Source organism: Heterodontus francisci, chromosome 47, assembly GCF_036365525.1.
Source record: "Heterodontus francisci isolate sHetFra1 chromosome 47, sHetFra1.hap1, whole genome shotgun sequence".
NCBI lineage: Eukaryota > Metazoa > Chordata > Chondrichthyes > Heterodontiformes > Heterodontidae > Heterodontus > Heterodontus francisci.
Genome location: NC_090417.1, coordinates 16,180,081 through 16,205,182, shown reverse-complemented (window position 1 = coordinate 16,205,182; position 25,102 = coordinate 16,180,081).

Genomic DNA, 25,102 nt, shown 5'->3' with positions numbered 1-25,102 from the left:
TGTAGAATACCCCTAGTGTGTGTTTTACAGGATATAGAATACCCCAGGTGTGTGTTTTACAGGATATAGAATACCCCTGGTGTGTGTTTTACGGGATATAGAATACCCCAAGTGTGTGTTTTACAGGATATAGAATACCCCAAGTGTGTGTTTTACAGGATATAGAATACCCCAAGTGTGTGTTTTACAGGATATAGAATACCCCAAGTGTGTGTTTTACAGGATATAGAATACCCCAAGTGTGTGTTTTACGGGATATAGAATACCCCAAGTGTGTGTTTTACAGGATATAGAATACCCCTGGTGTGTGTTTTACAGGATGTAGAATACCCCTAGTGTGTGTTTTACAGGATATAGAATACCCCAAGTGTGTGTTTTACAGGATATAGAATACCCCAAGTGTGTGTTTTACAGGATATAGAATACCCCAAGTGTGTGTTTTATGGGATATAGAATACCCCAAGTGTGTGTTTTACAGGATATAGAATACCCCTGGTGTGTGTTTTACGGGATATAGAATACCCCAAGTGTGTGTTTTACAGGATATAGAATACCCCTGGTGTGTGTTTTATGGGATATAGAATACCCCAAGTGTGTGTTTTATGGGATATAGAATACCCCAAGTGTGTGTTTTATGGGATATAGAATACCCCAAGTGTGTGTTTTACAGGATATAGAATACCCCAAGTGTGTGTTTTACAGGATATAGAATACCCCAAGTGTGTGTTTTACAGGATATAGAATACCCCTGGTGTGTGTTTTACGGGATATAGAATACCCCAAGTGTGTGTTTTACAGGATATAGAATACCCCAAGTGTGTGTTTTACAGGATATAGAATACCCCTGGTGTGTGTTTTACAGGATATAGAATACCCCTGGTGTGTGTTTTACAGGATATAGAATACCCCTAGTGTGTGTTTTACGGGATATAGAATACCCCTGGTGTGTGTTTTATGGGATATAGAATACCCCAAGTGTGTGTTTTATGGGATATAGAATACCCCAAGTGTGTGTTTTATGGGATATAGAATACCCCAAGTGTGTGTTTTACAGGATATAGAATACCCCAAGTGTGTGTTTTACAGGATATAGAATACCCCAAGTGTGTGTTTTACAGGATATAGAATACCCCTGGTGTGTGTTTTACGGGATATAGAATACCCCAAGTGTGTGTTTTACAGGATATAGAATACCCCAAGTGTGTGTTTTACAGGATATAGAATACCCCTGGTGTGTGTTTTACAGGATATAGAATACCCCTGGTGTGTGTTTTACAGGATATAGAATACCCCTGGTGTGTGTTTTACGGGATATAGAATACCCCTAGTGTGTGTTTTACGGGATATAGAATACCCCAAGTGTGTGTTTTACGGGATATAGAATACCCCTGGTGTGTGTTTTACGGGATATAGAATACCCCAAGTGTGTGTTTTACGGGATATAGAATACCCCAAGTGTGTGTTTTACGGGATATAGAATACCCCAAGTGAGTGTTTTACAGGATATAGAATACCCCAAGTGTCTGTTTTACAGGATATAGAATACCCCAAGTGTGTGTTTTACAGGATATAGAATACCCCAAGTGTGTGTTTTACAGGATATAGAATACCCCAAGTGTGTGTTTCACAGGATATAGAATACCCCTGGTGTGTGTTTTACGGGATATAGAATACCCCAAGTGTGTGTTTTACAGGATATAGAATACCCCAAGTGTGTGTTTTACAGGATATAGAATACCCCAAGTGTGTGTTTTACAGGATATAGAATACCCCAAGTGTGTGTTTTACAGGATATAGAATACCCCAAGTGTGTGTTTTACAGGATATAGAATACCCCAAGTGTGTGTTTTACAGGATATAGAATACCCCAAGTGTGTGTTTTACGGGATATAGAATACCCCAAGTGTGTGTTTTACAGGATATAGAATACCCCTGGTGTGTGTTTTACAGGATGTAGAATACCCCTAGTGTGTGTTTTACAGGATATAGAATACCCCAAGTGTGTGTTTTACAGGATATAGAATACCCCAAGTGTGTGTTTTACAGGATATAGAATACCCCAAGTGTGTGTTTTATGGGATATAGAATACCCCAAGTGTGTGTTTTACAGGATATAGAATACCCCTGGTGTGTGTTTTACGGGATATAGAATACCCCAAGTGTGTGTTTTACAGGATATAGAATACCCCTGGTGTGTGTTTTATGGGATATAGAATACCCCAAGTGTGTGTTTTATGGGATATAGAATACCCCAAGTGTGTGTTTTATGGGATATAGAATACCCCAAGTGTGTGTTTTACAGGATATAGAATACCCCAAGTGTGTGTTTTACAGGATATAGAATACCCCTGGTGTGTGTTTTACGGGATATAGAATACCCCAAGTGTGTGTTTTACAGGATATAGAATACCCCAAGTGTGTGTTTTACAGGATATAGAATACCCCTGGTGTGTGTTTTACAGGATATAGAATACCCCTGGTGTGTGTTTTACAGGATATAGAATACCCCTAGTGTGTGTTTTTACGGGATATAGAATACCCCTGGTGTGTGTTTTATGGGATATAGAATACCCCAAGTGTGTGTTTTATGGGATATAGAATACCCCAAGTGTGTGTTTTATGGGATATAGAATACCCCAAGTGTGTGTTTTACAGGATATAGAATACCCCAAGTGTGTGTTTTACAGGATATAGAATACCCCAAGTGTGTGTTTTACAGGATATAGAATACCCCTGGTGTGTGTTTTACGGGATATAGAATACCCCAAGTGTGTGTTTTACAGGATATAGAATACCCCAAGTGTGTGTTTTACAGGATATAGAATACCCCTGGTGTGTGTTTTACAGGATATAGAATACCCCTGGTGTGTGTTTTACAGGATATAGAATACCCCTGGTGTGTGTTTTACGGGATATAGAATACCCCTAGTGTGTGTTTTACGGGATATAGAATACCCCAAGTGTGTGTTTTACGGGATATAGAATACCCCTGGTGTGTGTTTTACGGGATATAGAATACCCCAAGTGTGTGTTTTACGGGATATAGAATACCCCAAGTGTGTGTTTTACGGGATATAGAATACCCCAAGTGATGTTTTACAGGATATAGAATACCCCAAGTGTCTGTTTTACAGGATATAGAATACCCCAAGTGTGTGTTTTACAGGATATAGAATACCCCAAGTGTGTGTTTTACAGGATATAGAATACCCCAAGTGTGTGTTTCACAGGATATAGAATACCCCAAGTGTGTGTTTTACGGGATACTAGAATACCCCAAGTGTGTGTTTTACAGGATATAGAATACCCCTGGTGTGTGTTTTACGGGATATAGAATACCCCAAGTGTGTGTTTTACAGGATATAGAATACCCCAAGTGTGTGTTTTACAGGATATAGAATACCCCAAGTGTGTGTTTTACAGGATATAGAATACCCCAAGTGTGTGTTTTACAGGATATAGAATACCCCAAGTGTGTGTATTACGGGAAATAGAATACCCCAAGTGTGTGTTTTACGGATATAGAATACCCCAAGTGTGTGATTTACAGGATATAGAATACCCCTGGTGTGTGTTTTAGACAGGGATATAGAATACCCCAAGTGTGTGTTTTATGGGATATAGAATACCCCAAGTGTGTGTTTTACAGGATATAGAATACCCCTGGTGTGTGTTTTTAACGGGATATAGAATACCCCAAGTGTGTGTTTTACGGGATATAGAATACCCCAAGTGTGTGTTTTATGGGATATAGAATACCCCAAGTGTGTGTTTTACGGGATATAGAATACCCAAGTGTGTGTTTTACAGGATATAGAATACCCCAAGTGTGTGTTTTACAGGATATAGAATACCCCAAGTGTGTGTTTTACAGGATATAGAATACCCCTGGTGTGTGTTTTACGGGATATAGAATACCCCAAGTGTGTGTTTTACAGGATATAGAATACCCAAGGTGTGTTTTACAGATATAGAATACCCCTGGTGTGTGTTTTACAGGATATAGAATACCCCTGGTGTGTGTTTTACAGGATATAGAATACCCCTGGTGTGTGTTTTACGGGATATAGAATACCCCTAGTGTGTGTTTTACGGGATATAGAATACCCCAAGTGTGTGTTTTACGGGATATAGAATACCCCTGGTGTGTGTTTTAACGGGATATAGAATACCCCAAGTGTGTGTTTTACGGGATATAGAATACCCCAAGTGTGTGTTTTACGGGATATAGAATACCCCAAGTGAGTGTTTTACAGGATATAGAATACCCCAAGTGTCTGTTTTACAGGATATAGAATACCCCAAGTGTGTGTTTTACAGGATATAGAATACCCCAAGTGTGTGTTTTACAGGATATAGAATACCCCAAGTGTGTGTTTCACAGGATATAGAATACCCCAAGTGTGTGTTTTACGGGATATAGAATACCCCAAGTGTGTGTTTTACAGGATATAGAATACCCCTGGTGTGTGTTTTACGGGATATAGAATACCCCAAGTGTGTGTTTTACGGGATATAGAATACCCCAAGTGTGTGTTTTACAGGATATAGAATACCCCTGGTGTGTGTTTTACGGGATATAGAATACCCCAAGTGTGTGTTTTATGGGATATAGAATACCCCAAGTGTGTGTTTTACAGGATATAGAATACCCCTGGTGTGTGTTTTACGGGATATAGAATACCCCAAGTGTGTGTTTTACAGGATATAGAATACCCCTGGTGTGTGTTTTATGGGATATAGAATACCCCAAGTGTGTGTTTTACGGGATATAGAATACCCCAAGTGTGTGTTTTACAGATATAGAATACCCCAAGTGTGTGTTTTACAGGATATAGAATACCCAAGTGTGTGTTTTACAGGATATAGAATACCCCTGGTGTGTGTTTTACGGGATATAGAATACCCCAAGTGTGTGTTTTACAGGATATAGAATACCCCAAGTGTGTGTTTTACAGGATATAGAATACCCCTGGTGTGTGTTTTACAGGATATAGAATACCCCTGGTGTGTGTTTTACAGGATATAGAATACCCCTGGTGTGTGTTTTACGGGATATAGAATACCCCTAGTGTGTGTTTTACGGGATATAGAATGTGTGTTTTACGGGATATAGAATACCCCTGGTGTGTGTTTTACGGGATATAGAATACCCCAAGTGTGTGTTTTACGGGATATAGAATACCCCAAGTGTGTGTTTTACGGGATATAGAATACCCCAAGTGAGTGTTTTACAGGATATAGAATACCCCAAGTGTCTGTTTTACAGGATATAGAATACCCCAAGTGTGTGTTTTACAGGATATAGAATACCCCAAGTGTGTGTTTTACAGGATATAGAATACCCCAAGTGTGTGTTTCACAGGATATAGAATACCCCAAGTGTGTGTTTTACGGGATATAGAATACCCCAAGTGTGTGTTTTACAGGATATAGAATACCCCTGGTGTGTGTTTTACGGGATATAGAATACCCCAAGTGTGTGTTTTACAGGATATAGAATACCCCAAGTGTGTGTTTTACAGGATATAGAATACACCCAAGTGTGTGTTTTACAGGATATAGAATACCCCAAGTGTGTGTTTTACAGGATATAGAATACCCCAAGTGTGTGTTTTACAGGATATAGAATACCCCAAGTGTGTGTTTTACGGGATATAGAATACCCCAAGTGTGTGTTTTACAGGATATAGAATACCCCTGGTGTGTGTTTTACAGGATGTAGAATACCCCTAGTGTGTGTTTTACAGGATATAGAATACCCCAAGTGTGTGTTTTACAGGATATAGAATACCCCAAGTGTGTGTTTTACAGGATATAGAATACCCCAAGTGTGTGTTTTATGGGATATAGAATACCCCAAGTGTGTGTTTTACAGGATATAGAATACCCCTGGTGTGTGTTTTACAGGATATAGAATACCCCTGGTGTGTGTTTTACGGGATATAGAATACCCCAAGTGTGTGTTTTACAGGATATAGAATACCCCTGGTGTGTGTTTTACGGGATATAGAATACCCCAAGTGTGTGTTTTATGGGATATAGAATACCCCAAGTGTGTGTTTTATGGGATATAGAATACCCCAAGTGTGTGTTTTACAGGATATAGAATACCCCAAGTGTGTGTTTTACAGGATATAGAATACCCCAAGTGTGTGTTTTACAGGATATAGAATACCCCTGGTGTGTGTTTTACGGGATATAGAATACCCCAAGTGTGTGTTTTACAGGATATAGAATACCCCAAGTGTGTGTTTTAACAGTTTTACAGATATAGAATACCCCTGGTGTGTGTTTTACAGGATATAGAATACCCATGGTGTGTGTTTTACAGGATATAGAATACCCTAGTGTGTGTTTTACGGGATATAGAATACCCCTGGTGTGTGTTTTATGGGATATAGAATACCCCAAGTGTGTGTTTTATGGGATATAGAATACCCCAAGTGTGTGTTTTATGGGATATAGAATACCCCAAGTGTGTGTTTTACAGGATATAGAATACCCCAAGTGTGTGTTTTACAGGATATAGAATACCCCAAGTGTGTGTTTTACAGGATATAGAATACCCCTGGTGTGTGTTTTACGGGATATAGAATACCCCAAGTGTGTGTTTTACAGGATATAGAATACCCCAAGTGTGTGTTTTACAGGATATAGAATACCCCTGGTGTGTGTTTTACAGGATATAGAATACCCCTGGTGTGTGTTTTACAGGATATAGAATACCCCTGGTGTGTGTTTTACGGGATATAGAATACCCCTAGTGTGTGTTTTACGGGATATAGAATACCCCAAGTGTGTGTTTTACGGGATATAGAATACCCCTGGTGTGTGTTTTACGGGATATAGAATACCCCAAGTGTGTGTTTTACGGGATATAGAATACCCCAAGTGTGTGTTTTACGGGATATAGAATACCCCAAGTGAGTGTTTTACAGGATATAGAATACCCCAAGTGTCTGTTTTACAGGATATAGAATACCCCAAGTGTGTGTTTTTACAGGATATAGAATACCCCAAGTGTGTGTTTTACAGGATATAGAATACCCCAAGTGTGTGTTTCACAGGATATAGAATACCCCAAGTGTGTGTTTTACGGGATATAGAATACCCCAAGTGTGTGTTTTACAGGATATAGAATACCCCTGGTGTGTGTTTTACGGGATATAGAATACCCCAAGTGTGTGTTTTACAGGATATAGAATACCCCAAGTGTGTGTTTTACAGGATATAGAATACCCCAAGTGTGTGTTTTACAGGATATAGAATACCCCAAGTGTGTGTTTTACAGGATATAGAATACCCCAAGTGTGTGTATTACGGGAAATAGAATACCCCAAGTGTGTGTTTTACGGGATATAGAATACCCCAAGTGTGTGTTTTACAGGATATAGAATACCCCTGGTGTGTGTTTTACGGGATATAGAATACCCCAAGTGTGTGTTTTATGGGATATAGAATACCCCAAGTGTGTGTTTTACAGGATATAGAATACCCCTGGTGTGTGTTTTACGGGATATAGAATACCCCAAGTGTGTGTTTTACGGGATATAGAATACCCCAAGTGTGTGTTTTATGGGATATAGAATACCCCAAGTGTGTGTTTTACAGGATATAGAATACCCCAAGTGTGTGTTTTACAGGATATAGAATACCCCAAGTGTGTGTTTTACGGGATATAGAATACCCCAAGTGTGTGTTTTACAGGATATAGAATACCCCAAGTGTGTGTTTTACGGGATATAGAATACCCCAAGTGTGTGTTTTACAGGATATAGAATACCCCTGGTGTGTGTTTTACAGGATGTAGAATACCCCTAGTGTGTGTTTTACAGGATATAGAATACCCCTGGTGTGTGTTTTACGGGATATAGAATACCCCAAGTGTGTGTTTTACGGGATATAGAATACCCCAAGTGTGTGTTTTACGGGATATAGAATACCCCAAGTGAGTGTTTTACAGGATATAGAATACCCCAAGTGTCTGTTTTACAGGATATAGAATACCCCAAGTGTGTGTTTTACAGGATATAGAATACCCCCAAGTGTGTGTTTTACAGGATATAGAATACCCCAAGTGTGTGTTTCACAGGATATAGAATACCCCAAGTGTGTGTTTTACGGGATATAGAATACCCCAAGTGTGTGTTTTACAGGATATAGAATACCCCTGGTGTGTGTTTTACGGGATATAGAATACCCCAAGTGTGTGTTTTACAGGATATAGAATACCCCAAGTGTGTGTTTTACAGGATATAGAATACCCCAAGTGTGTGTTTTACAGGATATAGAATACCCCAAGTGTGTGTTTTACAGGATATAGAATACCCCAAGTGTGTGTTTTACAGGATATAGAATACCCCAAGTGTGTGTTTTACAGGATATAGAATACCCCAAGTGTGTGTTTTACGGGATATAGAATACCCCAAGTGTGTGTTTTACAGGATATAGAATACCCCTGGTGTGTGTTTTACAGGATGTAGAATACCCCTAGTGTGTGTTTTACAGGATATAGAATACCCCAAGTGTGTGTTTTACAGGATATAGAATACCCCAAGTGTGTGTTTTACAGGATATAGAATACCCCAAGTGTGTGTTTTATGGGATATAGAATACCCCAAGTGTGTGTTTTACAGGATATAGAATACCCCTGGTGTGTGTTTTACGGGATATAGAATACCCCAAGTGTGTGTTTTACAGGATATAGAATACCCCTGGTGTGTGTTTTATGGGATATAGAATACCCCAAGTGTGTGTTTTATGGGATATAGAATACCCCAAGTGTGTGTTTTATGGGATATAGAATACCCCAAGTGTGTGTTTTACAGGATATAGAATACCCCAAGTGTGTGTTTTACAGGATATAGAATACCCCTGGTGTGTGTTTTACGGGATATAGAATACCCCAAGTGTGTGTTTTACAGGATATAGAATACCCCAAGTGTGTGTTTTACAGGATATAGAATACCCCTGGTGTGTGTTTTACAGGATATAGAATACCCCTGGTGTGTGTTTTACAGGATATAGAATACCCCTAGTGTGTGTTTTACGGGATATAGAATACCCCTGGTGTGTGTTTTATGGGATATAGAATACCCCAAGTGTGTGTTTTATGGGATATAGAATACCCCAAATGTGTGTTTTATGGGATATAGAATACCCCAAGTGTGTGTTTTACAGGATATAGAATACCCCAAGTGTGTGTTTTACAGGATATAGAATACCCCAAGTGTGTGTTTTACAGGATATAGAATACCCCTGGTGTGTGTTTTACGGGATATAGAATACCCCAAGTGTGTGTTTTACAGGATATAGAATACCCCAAGTGTGTGTTTTACAGGATATAGAATACCCCTGGTGTGTGTTTTACAGGATATAGAATACCCCTGGTGTGTGTTTTACAGGATATAGAATACCCCTGGTGTGTGTTTTACGGGATATAGAATACCCCTAGTGTGTGTTTTACGGGATATAGAATACCCCAAGTGTGTGTTTTACGGGATATAGAATACCCCTGGTGTGTGTTTTACGGGATATAGAATACCCCAAGTGTGTGTTTTACGGGATATAGAATACCCCAAGTGTGTGTTTTACGGGATATAGAATACCCCAAGTGAGTGTTTTACAGGATATAGAATACCCCAAGTGTCTGTTTTACAGGATATAGAATACCCCAAGTGTGTGTTTTACAGGATATAGAATACCCCAAGTGTGTGTTTTACAGGATATAGAATACCCCAAGTGTGTGTTTCACAGGATATAGAATACCCCAAGTGTGTGTTTTACGGGATATAGAATACCCCAAGTGTGTGTTTTACAGGATATAGAATACCCCTGGTGTGTGTTTTACGGGATATAGAATACCCCAAGTGTGTGTTTTACAGGATATAGAATACCCCAAGTGTGTGTTTTACAGGATATAGAATACCCCAAGTGTGTGTTTTACAGGATATAGAATACCCCAAGTGTGTGTTTTACAGGATATAGAATACCCCAAGTGTGTGTATTACGGGAAATAGAATACCCCAAGTGTGTGTTTTACGGGATATAGAATACCCCAAGTGTGTGTTTTACAGGATATAGAATACCCCTGGTGTGTGTTTTACGGGATATAGAATACCCCAAGTGTGTGTTTTATGGGATATAGAATACCCCAAGTGTGTGTTTTACAGGATATAGAATACCCCTGGTGTGTGTTTTACGGGATATAGAATACCCCAAGTGTGTGTTTTACGGGATATAGAATACCCCAAGTGTGTGTTTTATGGGATATAGAATACCCCAAGTGTGTGTTTTACAGGATATAGAATACCCCAAGTGTGTGTTTTACAGGATATAGAATACCCCAAGTGTGTGTTTTACGGGATATAGAATACCCCAAGTGTGTGTTTTACAGGATATAGAATACCCCAAGTGTGTGTTTTACGGGATATAGAATACCCCAAGTGTGTGTTTTACAGGATATAGAATACCCCTGGTGTGTGTTTTACAGGATGTAGAATACCCCTAGTGTGTGTTTTACAGGATATAGAATACCCCTGGTGTGTGTTTTACGGGATATAGAATACCCCAAGTGTGTGTTTTACGGGATATAGAATACCCCAAGTGTGTGTTTTACGGGATATAGAATACCCCAAGTGTGTGTTTTACAGGATATAGAATACCCCAAGTGTGTGTTTTACAGGATATAGAATACCCCAGGTGTGTGTTTTACAGGATATAGAATACCCCAAGTGTGTGTTTTACAGGATATAGAATACCCCAAGTGTGTGTTTTACAGGATATAGAATACCCCAAGTGTGTGTTTTACAGGATATAGAATACCCCAAGTGTGTGTTTCACAGGATATAGAATACCCCAAGTGTGTGTTTTACGGGATATAGAATACCCCAAGTGTGTGTTTTACAGGATATAGAATACCCCTGGTGTGTGTTTTACGGGATATAGAATACCCCAAGTGTGTGTTTTACAGGATATAGAATACCCCAAGTGTGTGTTTTACAGGATATAGAATACCCCAAGTGTGTGTTTTACAGGATATAGAATACCCCAAGTGTGTGTTTTACGGGATATAGAATACCCCAAGTGTGTGTTTTACGGGATATAGAATACCCCAAGTGTGTGTTTTATGGGATATAGAATACCCCAAGTGTGTGTTTTACGGGATATAGAATACCCCAAGTGTGTGTTTTACAGGATATAGAATACCCCAAGTGTGTGTTTTACAGGATATAGAATACCCCAAGTGTGTGTTTTACGGGGTATAGAATACCCCAAGTGTGTGTTTTACAGGATATAGAATACCCCAAGTGTGTGTTTTATGGGATATAGAATACCCCAAGTGTGTGTTTTACAGGATATAGAATACCCCAAGAGTGTGTTTTATGGGATATAGAATACCCCTACTGTGTGTTTTACAGGATATAGAATACCCCAAGTGTGTGTTTTATGGGATATAGAATACCCCAAGTGTGTGTTTTTCGGGGTGTAGAATACCCCGAGTGTGTGTTTTACAGGATATAGAATACCCCAAGTGTGTGTTTTACAGGATATAGAATACCCCAAGTGTGTGTTTCACAGGATATAGAATACCCCAAGTGTGTGTTTTACGGGATATAGAATACCCCAAGTGTGTGTTTTACAGGATATAGAATACCCCTGGTGTGTGTTTTACGGGATATAGAATACCCCAAGTGTGTGTTTTACAGGATATAGAATACCCCAAGTGTGTGTTTTACAGGATATAGAATACCCCTGGTGTGTGTTTTACGGGATATAGAATACCCCAAGTGTGTGTTTTACAGGATATAGAATACCCCAAGTGTGTGTTTTACAGGATATAGAATACCCCAAGTGTGTGTTTTACAGGATATAGAATACCCCAAGTGTGTGTTTTACAGGATATAGAATACCCCAAGTGTGTGTTTTACAGGATATAGAATACCCCAAGTGTGTGTTTTACAGGATATAGAATACCCCAAGTGTGTGTTTTACAGGATATAGAATACCCCAAGTGTGTGTTTTACGGGATATAGAATACCCCAAGTGTGTGTTTTACAGGATATAGAATACCCCTGGTGTGTGTTTTACAGGATGTAGAATACCCCTAGTGTGTGTTTTACAGGATATAGAATACCCCAAGTGTGTGTTTTACAGGATATAGAATACCCCAAGTGTGTGTTTTACAGGATATAGAATACCCCAAGTGTGTGTTTTATGGGATATAGAATACCCCAAGTGTGTGTTTTACAGGATATAGAATACCCCTGGTGTGTGTTTTACGGGATATAGAATACCCCAAGTGTGTGTTTTACGGGATATAGAATACCCCTGGTGTGTGTTTTATGGGATATAGAATACCCCAAGTGTGTGTTTTATGGGATATAGAATACCCCAAGTGTGTGTTTTATGGGATATAGAATACCCCAAGTGTGTGTTTTACAGGATATAGAATACCCCAAGTGTGTGTTTTACAGGATATAGAATACCCCAAGTGTGTGTTTTACAGGATATAGAATACCCCTGGTGTGTGTTTTACGGGATATAGAATACCCCAAGTGTGTGTTTTACAGGATATAGAATACCCCAAGTGTGTGTTTTACAGGATATAGAATACCCCTGGTGTGTGTTTTACGGGATATAGAATACCCCAAGTGTGTGTTTTACAGGATATAGAATACCCCTGGTGTGTGTTTTACGGGATATAGAATACCCCTAGTGTGTGTTTTACGGGATATAGAATACCCCAAGTGTGTGTTTTACGGGATATAGAATACCCCTGGTGTGTGTTTTACGGGATATAGAATACCCCTGGTGTGTGTTTTACGGGATATAGAATACCCCAAGTGTGTGTTTTACGGGATATAGAATACCCCAAGTGTGTGTTTTACGGGATAGAGAATACCCCTAGTGTGTGTTTTACAGGATATAGAATACCCCAAGTGTCTGTTTTACAGGATATAGAATACCCCAAGTGTGTGTTTTACAGGATATAGAATACCCCAAGTGTGTGTTTTACAGGATATAGAATACCCCAAGTGTGTGTTTTACAGGATATAGAATACCCCAAGTGTCTGTTTTACAGGATATAGAATACCCCAAGTGTGTGTTTTACAGGATATAGAATACCCCAAGTGTGTGTTTTACAGGATATAGAATACCCCTGGTGTGTGTTTTACAGGATATAGAATACCCCTGGTGTGTGTTTTACAGGATATAGAATACCCCTGGTGTGTGTTTTACGGGATATAGAATACCCCTAGTGTGTGTTTTACGGGATATAGAATACCCCAAGTGTGTGTTTTACGGGATATAGAATACCCCTGGTGTGTGTTTTACGGGATATAGAATACCCCAAGTGTGTGTTTTACGGGATATAGAATACCCCAAGTGTGTGTTTTACGGGATATAGAATACCCCAAGTGAGTGTTTTACAGGATATAGAATACCCCAAGTGTCTGTTTTACAGGATATAGAATACCCCAAGTGTGTGTTTTACAGGATATAGAATACCCCAAGTGTGTGTTTTACAGGATATAGAATACCCCAAGTGTGTGTTTCACAGGATATAGAATACCCCAAGTGTGTGTTTTACGGGATATAGAATACCCCAAGTGTGTGTTTTACAGGATATAGAATACCCCTGGTGTGTGTTTTACGGGATATAGAATACCCCAAGTGTGTGTTTTACAGGATATAGAATACCCCAAGTGTGTGTTTTACAGGATATAGAATACCCCAAGTGTGTGTTTTACAGGATATAGAATACCCCAAGTGTGTGTTTTACAGGATATAGAATACCCCAAGTGTGTGTTTTACAGGATATAGAATACCCCAAGTGTGTGTTTTACAGGATATAGAATACCCCAAGTGTGTGTTTTACGGGATATAGAATACCCCAAGTGTGTGTTTTACAGGATATAGAATACCCCTGGTGTGTGTTTTACAGGATGTAGAATACCCCTAGTGTGTGTTTTACAGGATATAGAATACCCCAAGTGTGTGTTTTACAGGATATAGAATACCCCAAGTGTGTGTTTTACAGGATATAGAATACCCCAAGTGTGTGTTTTATGGGATATAGAATACCCCAAGTGTGTGTTTTACAGGATATAGAATACCCCTGGTGTGTGTTTTACGGGATATAGAATACCCCAAGTGTGTGTTTTACAGGATATAGAATACCCCTGGTGTGTGTTTTACGGGATATAGAATACCCCAAGTGTGTGTTTTATGGGATATAGAATACCCCAAGTGTGTGTTTTATGGGATATAGAATACCCCAAGTGTGTGTTTTACAGGATATAGAATACCCCAAGTGTGTGTTTTACAGGATATAGAATACCCCAAGTGTGTGTTTTACAGGATATAGAATACCCCTGGTGTGTGTTTTACGGGATATAGAATACCCCAAGTGTGTGTTTTACAGGATATAGAATACCCCAAGTGTGTGTTTTACAGGATATAGAATACCCCTGGTGTGTGTTTTACAGGATATAGAATACCCCTGGTGTGTGTTTTACAGGATATAGAATACCCCTAGTGTGTGTTTTACGGGATATAGAATACCCCTGGTGTGTGTTTTATGGGATATAGAATACCCCAAGTGTGTGTTTTATGGGATATAGAATACCCCAAGTGTGTGTTTTATGGGATATAGAATACCCCAAGTGTGTGTTTTACAGGATATAGAATACCCCAAGTGTGTGTTTTACAGGATATAGAATACCCCTGGTGTGTGTTTTACGGGATATAGAATACCCCAAGTGTGTGTTTTACAGGATATAGAATACCCCAAGTGTGTGTTTTACAGGATATAGAATACCCCTGGTGTGTGTTTTACAGGATATAGAATACCCCTGGTGTGTGTTTTACAGGATATAGAATACCCCTGGTGTGTGTTTTACGGGATATAGAATACCCCTAGTGTGTGTTTTACGGGATATAGAATACCCCAAGTGTGTGTTTTACGGGATATAGAATACCCCTGGTGTGTGTTTTACGGGATATAGAATACCCCAAGTGTGTGTTTTACGGGATATAGAATACCCCAAGTGTGTGTTTTACGGGATATAGAATACCCCAAGTGAGTGTTTTACAGGATATAGAATACCCCAAGTGTCTGTTTTACAGGATATAGAATACCCCAAGTGTGTGTTTTACAGGATATAGAATACCCCAAGTGTGTGTTTCACAGGATATAGAATACCCCAAGTGTGTGTTTTACGGGATATAGAATACCCCAAGTGTGTGTTTTACAGGATATAGAATACCCCTGGTGTGTGTTTTACGGGATATAGAATACCCCAAGTGTGTGTTTTACAGGATATAGAATACCCCAAGTGTGTGTTTTACAGGATATAGAATACCCCAAGTGTGTGTTTTACAGGATATAGAATACCCCAAGTGTGTGTTTTACAGGATATAGAATACCCCAAGTGTGTGTATTACGGGAAATAGAATACCCCAAGTGTGTGTTTTACGGGATATAGAATACCCCAAGTGTGTGTTTTACAGGATATAGAATACCCCTGGTGTGTGTTTTACGGGATATAGAATACCCCAAGTGTGTGTTTTATGGGATATAGAATACCCCAAGTGTGTGTTTTACAGGATATAGAATACCCCTGGTGTGTGTTTTACGGGATATAGAATACCCCAAGTGTGTGTTTTACGGGATATAGAATACCCCAAGTGTGTGTTTTATGGGATATAGAATACCCCAAGTGTGTGTTTTACAGGATATAGAATACCCCAAGTGTGTGTTTTACAGGATATAGAATACCCCAAGTGTGTGTTTTACGGGATATAGAATACCCCAAGTGTGTGTTTTACAGGATATAGAATACCCCAAGTGTGTGTTTTACGGGATATAGAATACCCCAAGTGTGTGTTTTACAGGATATAGAATACCCCTGGTGTGTGTTTTACAGGATGTAGAATACCCCTAGTGTGTGTTTTACAGGATATAGAATACCCCTGGTGTGTGTTTTACGGGATATAGAATACCCCAAGTGTGTGTTTTACGGGATATAGAATACCCCAAGTGTGTGTTTTACGGGATATAGAATACCCCAAGTGTGTGTTTTACAGGATATAGAATACCCCAAGTGTGTGTTTTACAGGATATAGAATACCCCAGGTGTGTGTTTTACAGGATATAGAATACCCCAAGTGTGTGTTTTACAGGATATAGAATACCCCAAGTGTGTGTTTTACAGGATATAGAATACCCCAAGTGTGTGTTTTACAGGATATACAATACCCCAAGTGTGTGTTTCACAGGATATAGAATACCCCAAGTGTGTGTTTTACGGGATATAGAATACCCCAAGTGTGTGTTTTACAGGATATAGAATACCCCTGGTGTGTGTTTTACGGGATATAGAATACCCCAAGTGTGTGTTTTACAGGATATAGAATACCCCAAGTGTGTGTTTTACAGGATATAGAATACCCCAAGTGTGTGTTTTACAGGATATAGAATACCCCAAGTGTGTGTTTTACGGGATATAGAATACCCCAAGTGTGTGTTTTACGGGATATAGAATACCCCAAGTGTGTGTTTTATGGGATATAGAATACCCCAAGTGTGTGTTTTACAGGATATAGAATACCCCAAGTGTGTGTTTTACAGGATATAGAATACCCCAAGTGTGTGTTTTACAGGATATAGAATACCCCAAGTGTGTGTTTTACGGGGTATAGAATACCCCAAGTGTGTGTTTTACAGGATATAGAATACCCCAAGTGTGTGTTTTATGGGATATAGAATACCCCAAGTGTGTGTTTTACAGGATATAGAATACCCCAAGAGTGTGTTTTATGGGATATAGAATACCCCTACTGTGTGTTTTACAGGATATAGAATACCCCAAGTGTGTGTTTTATGGGATATAGAATACCCCAAGTGTGTGTTTTTCGGGGTGTAGAATACCCCGAGTGTGTGTTTTACAGGATATAGAATACCCCAAGTGTGTGTTTTACAGGATATAGAATACCCCAAGTGTGTGTTTCACAGGATATAGAATACCCCAAGTGTGTGTTTTACGGGATATAGAATACCCCAAGTGTGTGTTTTACAGGATATAGAATACCCCTGGTGTGTGTTTTACGGGATATAGAATACCCCAAGTGTGTGTTTTACAGGATATAGAATACCCCAAGTGTGTGTTTTACAGGATATAGAATACCCCTGGTGTGTGTTTTACGGGATATAGAATACCCCAAGTGTGTGTTTTACAGGATATAGAATACCCCAAGTGTGTGTTTTACAGGATATAGAATACCCCAAGTGTGTGTTTTACAGGATATAGAATACCCCAAGTGTGTGTTTTACAGGATATAGAATACCCCAAGTGTGTGTTTTACAGGATATAGAATACCCCAAGTGTGTGTTTTACAGGATATAGAATACCCCAAGTGTGTGTTTTACGGGATATAGAATACCCCAAGTGTGTGTTTTACAGTATATAGAATACCCCTGGTGTGTGTTTTACAGGATGTAGAATACCCCTAGTGTGTGTTTTACAGGATATAGAATACCCCAAGTGTGTGTTTTACAGGATATAGAATACCCCAAGTGTGTGTTTTACAGGATATAGAATACCCCAAGTGTGTGTTTTATGGGATATAGAATACCCCAAGTGTGTGTTTTACAGGATATAGAATACCCCTGGTGTGTGTTTTACGGGATATAGAATACCCCAAGTGTGTGTTTTACGGGATATAGAATACCCCTGGTGTGTGTTTTATGGGATATAGAATACCCCAAGTGTGTGTTTTATGGGATATAGAATACCCCAAGTGTGTGTTTTATGGGATATAGAATACCCCAAGTGTGTGTTTTACAGGATATAGAATACCCCAAGTGTGTGTTTTACAGGATATAGAATACCCCAAGTGTGTGTTTTACAGGATATAGAATACCCCTGGTGTGTGTTTTCTTTTCTTTTGGGCCTCCTTATCTCGAGAGACAATGGATATGCGCCTGGAGGTGGTCAGTGGTTTGTGAAGCAGCGCCTGGAGTGGCTATAAAGGCCAATTCTGGAGTGACAGGCTCTTCCACAGGTGCTGCAGAGAAATTTGTTTGTTGGGGCTGTTGCACAGTTGGCTCTCCCCTTGCGCCTCTGTCTTTTTTCCTGCCAACTACTAAGTCTCTTCGACTCGCCACAATTTAGCCCTGTCTTTATGGCTGCCCGCCAGCTCTGGCGAATGCTGGCAACTGACTCCCACGACTTGTGATCAATGTCACACGATTTCATGTCGCGTTTGCAGACGTCTTTATAACGGAGACATGGACGGCCGGTGGGTCTGATACCAGTGGCGAGCTCGCTGTACAATGTGTCTTTGGGGATCCTGCCATCTTCCATGCGGCTCACATGGCCAAGCCATCTCAAGCGCCGCTGACTCAGTAGTGTGTATAAGCTGGGGGTGTTGGCCGCTTCAAGGACTTCTGTGTTGGAGATATAGTCCTGCCACCTGATGCCAAGTATTCTCCGAAGGCAGCGAAGATGGAATGAATTGAGACGTCGCTCTTGGCTGGCATACGTTGTCCAGGCCTCGCTGCCGTAGAGCAAGGTACTGAGGACACAGGCCTGATACACTCGGACTTTTGTGTTCCGTGTCAGTGCGCCATTTTCCCACACTCTCTTGGCCAGTCTGGACATAGCAGTGGAAGCCTTACCCATGCGCTTGTTGATTTCTGCATCTAGAGACAGGTTACTGGTGATAGTTGAGCCTAGGTAGGTGAACTCTTGAACCACTTCCAGAGCGTGGTCGCCAATATTGATGGATGGAGCATTTCTGACATCCTGCCCCATGATGTTCGTTTTCTTGAGGCTGATGGTTAGGCCAAATTCATTGCAGGCAGACGCAAACCTGTCGATGAGACTCTGCAGGCATTCTTCAGTGTGAGATGTTAAAGCAGCATCGTCAGCAAAGAGGAGTTCTCTGATGAGGACTTTCCGTACTTTGGACTTCGCTCTTAGACGGGCAAGGTTGAACAACCTGCCCCCTGATCTTGTGTGGAGGAAAATTCCTTCTTCAGAGGATTTGAACGCATGTGAAAGCAGCAGGGAGAAGAAAATCCCAAAAAGTGTGGGTGCGAGAACACAGCCCTGTTTCACACCACTCAGGATAGGAAAGGGCTCTGATGAGGAGCCACCATGTTGAATTGTGCCTTTCATATTGTCATGGAATGAGGTGATGATACTTAGTAGCTTTGGTGGACATCCGATCTTTTCTAGTAGTCTGAAGAGACCACGTCTGCTGACGAGGTCAAAGGCTTTGGTGAGATCAATGAAAGCAATGTAGAGGGGCATCTGTTGTTCACGGCATTTCTCCTGTATCTGACGAAGGGAGAACAGCATGTCAATAGTCGATCTCTCTGCACGAAAGCCACACTGTGCCTCAGGGTAGACGCGCTCGGCCAGCTTCTGGAGCCTGTTCAGAGCGACTCGAGCAAAGACTTTCCCCACTATGCTGAGCAGGGAGATTCCACGGTAGTTGTTGCAGTCACCGCGGTCACCTTTGTTTTTATAGAGGGTGATGATGTTGGCATCGCGCATGTCCTGGGGTACTGCTCCCTCGTCCCAGCACAGGCATAGCAGTTCATGTAGTGCTGAGAGTATAGCAGGCTTGGCACTCTTGATTATTTCAGGGGTAATGCTGTCCTTCCCAGGGGCTTTTCCGCTGGCTAGGGAATCAATGGCATCACTGAGTTCCGATTTGGTTGGCTGTATGTCCAGCTCATCCATGACTGGTAGAGGCTGGGCTGCATTGAGGGCAGTCTCAGTGACAGCATTCTCCCTGGAGTACAGTTCGAGGTAGTGCTCAACCCAGCGGTCCATCTGTTTGCGTTGGTCAGTGATTATGTCCCCCGATTTAGATTTGAGGGGGGTGATCTTCTTGATGGTTGGCCCAAGAGCTCTCTTCATGCCATCATACATTCCTCTGATGTTTCCGGTGTCTGAGGCCAGCTGAATATGACTGCATAGGTGTTGCCAGTAGTCGTTTGCGCAACGCCTAGCTGTTCTTTGTGCAGTACTTCTGGCTGCTTTAAGTGCTGCGGATGTTAAATCGCTGGGGGCTTTCTTGTAGTTCAAAAGTGCAATGCGCTTAGCGGCTATGACAGGTTCCAGCTCTTCATTATGAGATTGAAACCAGTCTGCATTTCTCTTCGCACTTTTGCCGTAGGTGGTCAAAGCTGACTCATAGATGGCGTCTCTGATGTGGGCCCACTTGGTCTCAGCATCCCCTGTGGGAGTGTTTTGAAGGGCTGTTACAAGTGAATTTAGAAATTTTTGTAACAGCTGTGGGTGAGAAATTCTGCTCGTGTTGATGCGCGGGTGGCCCTTCTGCTTGGAATGATGCAACTTCTTTGGTCTGAGTCTAACCTTGCTGCACACCAGGGAGTGGTCGGTGTCGCAGTCCGCACTGTGGAAGCTGCGTGTGATTTGAACACTGTTTAAGGCGGCTCGCCTTGTGACAATGAGGTCTAGCTGGTGCCAACGACGTGATCTTGGGTGCCTCCATGAAACCTGGTGACAGGGTTTAGTGTGAAAGAACGAGTTGGTGATGCAGAGGTTATGATAGGTACACAACTCAAGCAGTCTCTGCCCGTTCTCATTCATCCTTCCAACGCCATAGCGCCCAAGGCAGGAGGGCCATGAGTCATGGTCGGCCCCAACCCTGGCATTAAAGTCCCCCAGCAGGAATAGGTGTTCGGTGTTGGGGATGCTGCTAATGATGTTATGGAGTTGTTCATAGAACTGGTCTTTAGCTTCAGGTGCGGAACAGAGTGTTGGAGCATAGATGCTGAGTAGGTGTACTGGACCAGAGGTGGTGAGCAGTCGGATGGACAGTATGCGTTCCGAGCCATTTGAGGGAGGCTCTATCATGCTGAGCAAGGAGTTTCTGATGGCGAAGCCCACTCCATGCTGTCTTGGTTCTTCAGGATCCCTGCCCTGCCAGAAGAAGGTGTAGTCTTGCTCTGCTAGAGAGCCACTCGCGGGGAGGCGAGTCTCCTGAAGTGCTGCAATGTCCACATTGAGTCTACTGAGCTCGTTGTTAATGATGGCGGTCTTCCGAGAATCGTTGATTTGTGTAAGGTCTTCCGACAGGCCAGGACACATAGTTCTGACGTTCCAGCTTGCAAAGCGAAGGGCTGGTACCTTCTTTCCATTTTTCATGTTGTTTGGTGCGGTGTATCAGTCCACCTTTCGGGCAATGACCCTGAGCTCCAAGCACCCATTGAAGCAGGCAGACTGTGGCGGGACAGAACCTTATTGACCGGGGGCTGCCCGGTTTGAGGCGGGCGGTAGCTGTCCAGTGAGGTGCAATGACCTCTCCCACCGACAAAGGCAACCCGTGGCGCCCAGTTTCTACGCCAATTTATCTGGACTTATAACCCGTAACTGCTGCCTTCCGTGTTGTTTCAGTCGCTGTGAGGCAACTATGGAGTGACCTCTCCATGGCGCATGCCTGGGCAAATTTATGAAGGTTGAGAGTTGCCCAGTCGTCAAAACCCCCCTCTCGGCCTTTCTGGTGGGGTCCAAAGGAGTGCAGGACACGACGTTTGGCACCAGTATGGCTGCAGGAACTGCCGGAAACATGCCAAAGGTGACACATGACCGCCTACGGGGTTCCGCTCCGGATTTTCTGTTAGGGTTTACTCCCTTAGCCTTGGTCTCTCCCGAGACGCCCACAAGGCAGTGGGGTTGTTGGGGCCCCTACACAGGTGTAGGATGGTGCCGGTGGGAGGAGGGGATGCAAGGGGGAGGGGTAGAGGGAGGGGGTGGGGGGGGGGGTGCAGGGGAAGGGGGTGCGGGGTGAAGATGGTGCGAGGGGGGGGCGGGCTGGGACGGGGTTGTGAGGGGGTGAGCTGAGAGGGTGGAGCAGGGAAGGGGACGGGGGTGGGGGGGGGGGGGTGGAAGGGGGGTAAAGGGGGGGGAGGGGGGGGGTGGAATCTGGTGCAGGTAATAAGCCATTTCCTCAGTGCCCACCATCGACGTCCGGAAAGCTCATCCACGTCCTTCGGGAGGTGAAGCATCATTTGGCAGACTTAGAGGTGATTACATTTGCTAAGGGTTTTTTTTTTTGCAGTGGTTTAAATAAAGGCATGCAGCATTGCCGACAGTGCGCTGCAGATGCTCTCCGAGCCATCTCCCGCGGGCGCTTTGAAGTTGCGGCCGGGGGGGCCGTTCGTGGATGTTTTGGGTGTTCGGGGCACCTTTTCACAGGACTTCTCTCGGGTCCCGCAGCTCCTTCTTCACCTCAATGGACTTACCGCATGCCGTGGCTGCAGACACTCTGGACTGTGAAGACAGCAGGATCGGAGATTAAAGTATCGGCAGCTGTTCTCGTCAGTGTGTTTTACAGGATATAGAATACCCCTGGTGTGTGTTTTACAGGATATAGAATACCCCTGGTGTGTGTTTTACAGGATATAGAATACCCCTGGTGTGTGTTTTACGGGATATAGAATACCCCAAGTGTGTGTTTTACGGGATATAGAATACCCCTGGTGTGTGTTTTACAGGATATAGAATACCCCTGGTGTGTGTTTTACGGGATATAGAATACCCCAAGTGTGTGTTTTACAGGATATAGAATACCCCAAGTGTGTGTTTTACAGGATATAGAATACCCCTGGTGTGTGTTTTACAGGATATAGAATACCCCTGGTGTGTGTTTTACAGGATATAGAATACCCCTGGTGTGTGTTTTACGGGATATAGAATACCCCTAGTGTGTGTTTTACGGGATATAGAATACCCCAAGTGTGTGTTTTACGGGATATAGAATACCCCTGGTGTGTGTTTTACGGGATATAGAATACCCCTGGTGTGTGTTTTACAGGATATAGAATACCCCAAGTGTGTGTTTTACAGGATATAGAATACCCCAAGTGTGTGTTTTACAGGATATAGAATACCCCTGGTGTGTGTTTTACAGGATATAGAATACCCCTGGTGTGTGTTTTACGGGATATAGAATACCCCTAGTGTGTGTTTTACGGGATATAGAATACCCCAAGTGTGTGTTTTACGGGATATAGAATACCCCTGGTGTGTGTTTTACGGGATATAGAATACCCCAAGTGTGTGTTTTACAGGATATAGAATACCCCAAGTGTGTGTTTTACAGGATATAGAATACCCCTGGTGTGTGTTTTACAGGATATAGAATACCCCTGGTGTGTGTTTTACAGGATATAGAATACCCCTGGTGTGTGTTTTACGGGATATAGAATACCCCTAGTGTGTGTTTTACGGGATATAGAATACCCCAAGTGTGTGTTTTACGGGATATAGAATACCCCTGGTGTGTGTTTTACGGGATATAGAATACCCCTGGTGTGTGTTTTACAGGATATAGAATACCCCAAGTGTGTGTTTTACAGGATATAGAATACCCCAAGTGTGTGTTTTACAGGATATAGAATACCCCTGGTGTGTGTTTTACAGGATATAGAATACCCCTGGTGTGTGTTTTACAGGATATAGAATACCCCTGGTGTGTGTTTTACGGGATATAGAATACCCCTAGTGTGTGTTTTACGGGATATAGAATACCCCAAGTGTGTGTTTTACGGGATATAGAATACCCCTGGTGTGTGTTTTACGGGATATAGAATACCCCTGGTGTGTGTTTTACGGGATATAGAATACCCCAAGTGTGTGTTTTACGGGATATAGAATACCCCAAGTGTGTGTTTTACGGGATAGAGAATACCCCTAGTGTGTGTTTTACAGGATATAGAATACCCCAAGTGTCTGTTTTACAGGATATAGAATACCCCAAGTGTGTGTTTTACAGGATATAGAATACCCCAAGTGTGTGTTTTACGGGATATAGAATACCCCAAGTGTGTGTTTTATGGGATATAGAATACCCCAAGTGTGTGTTTTACAGGATATAGAATACCCCAAGTGTGTGTTTTACAGGATATAGAATACCCCAAGTGTGTGTTTTATGGGATATAGAATACCCCAAGTGTGTGTTTTACAGGATATAGAATACCCCAAGTGTGTGTTTTACGGGATATAGAATACCCCAAGTGTGTGTTTTACAGGATATAGAATACCCCAAGTGTGTGTTTTACAGGATATAGAATACCCCTGGTGTGTGTTTTACAGGATATAGAATACCCCTGGTGTGTGTTTTACAGGATATAGAATACCCCTGGTGTGTGTTTTACGGGATATAGAATACCCCTAGTGTGTGTTTTACGGGATATAGAATACCCCAAGTGTGTGTTTTACGGGATATAGAATACCCCTGGTGTGTGTTTTACGGGATATAGAATACCCCTGGTGTGTGTTTTACAGGATATAGAATACCCCAAGTGTGTGTTTTACAGGATATAGAATACCCCAAGTGTGTGTTTTACAGGATATAGAATACCCCTGGTGTGTGTTTTACAGGATATAGAATACCCCTGGTGTGTGTTTTACAGGATATAGAATACCCCTGGTGTGTGTTTTACGGGATATAGAATACCCCTAGTGTGTGTTTTACGGGATATAGAATACCCCAAGTGTGTGTTTTACGGGATATAGAATACCCCTGGTGTGTGTTTTACGGGATATAGAATACCCCTGGTGTGTGTTTTACAGGATATAGAATACCCCTGGTGTGTGTTTTACGGGATATAGAATACCCCAAGTGTGTGTTTTACGGGATATAGAATACCCCTGGTGTGTGTTTTACAGGATATAGAATACCCCTGGTGTGTGTTTTACAGGATATAGAATACCCCTGGTGTGTGTTTTACAGGATATAGAATACCCCTGGTGTGTGTTTTACGGGATATAGAATACCCCAAGTGTGTGTTTTACGGGATATAGAATACCCCTGGTGTGTGTTTTACAGGATATAGAATACCCCTGGTGTGTGTTTTACGGGATATAGAATACCCCAAGTGTGTGTTTTACAGGATATAGAATACCCCAAGTGTGTGTTTTACAGGATATAGAATACCCCTGGTGTGTGTTTTACAGGATATAGAATACCCCTGGTGTGTGTTTTACAGGATATAGAATACCCCTGGTGTGTGTTTTACGGGATATAGAATACCCCTAGTGTGTGTTTTACA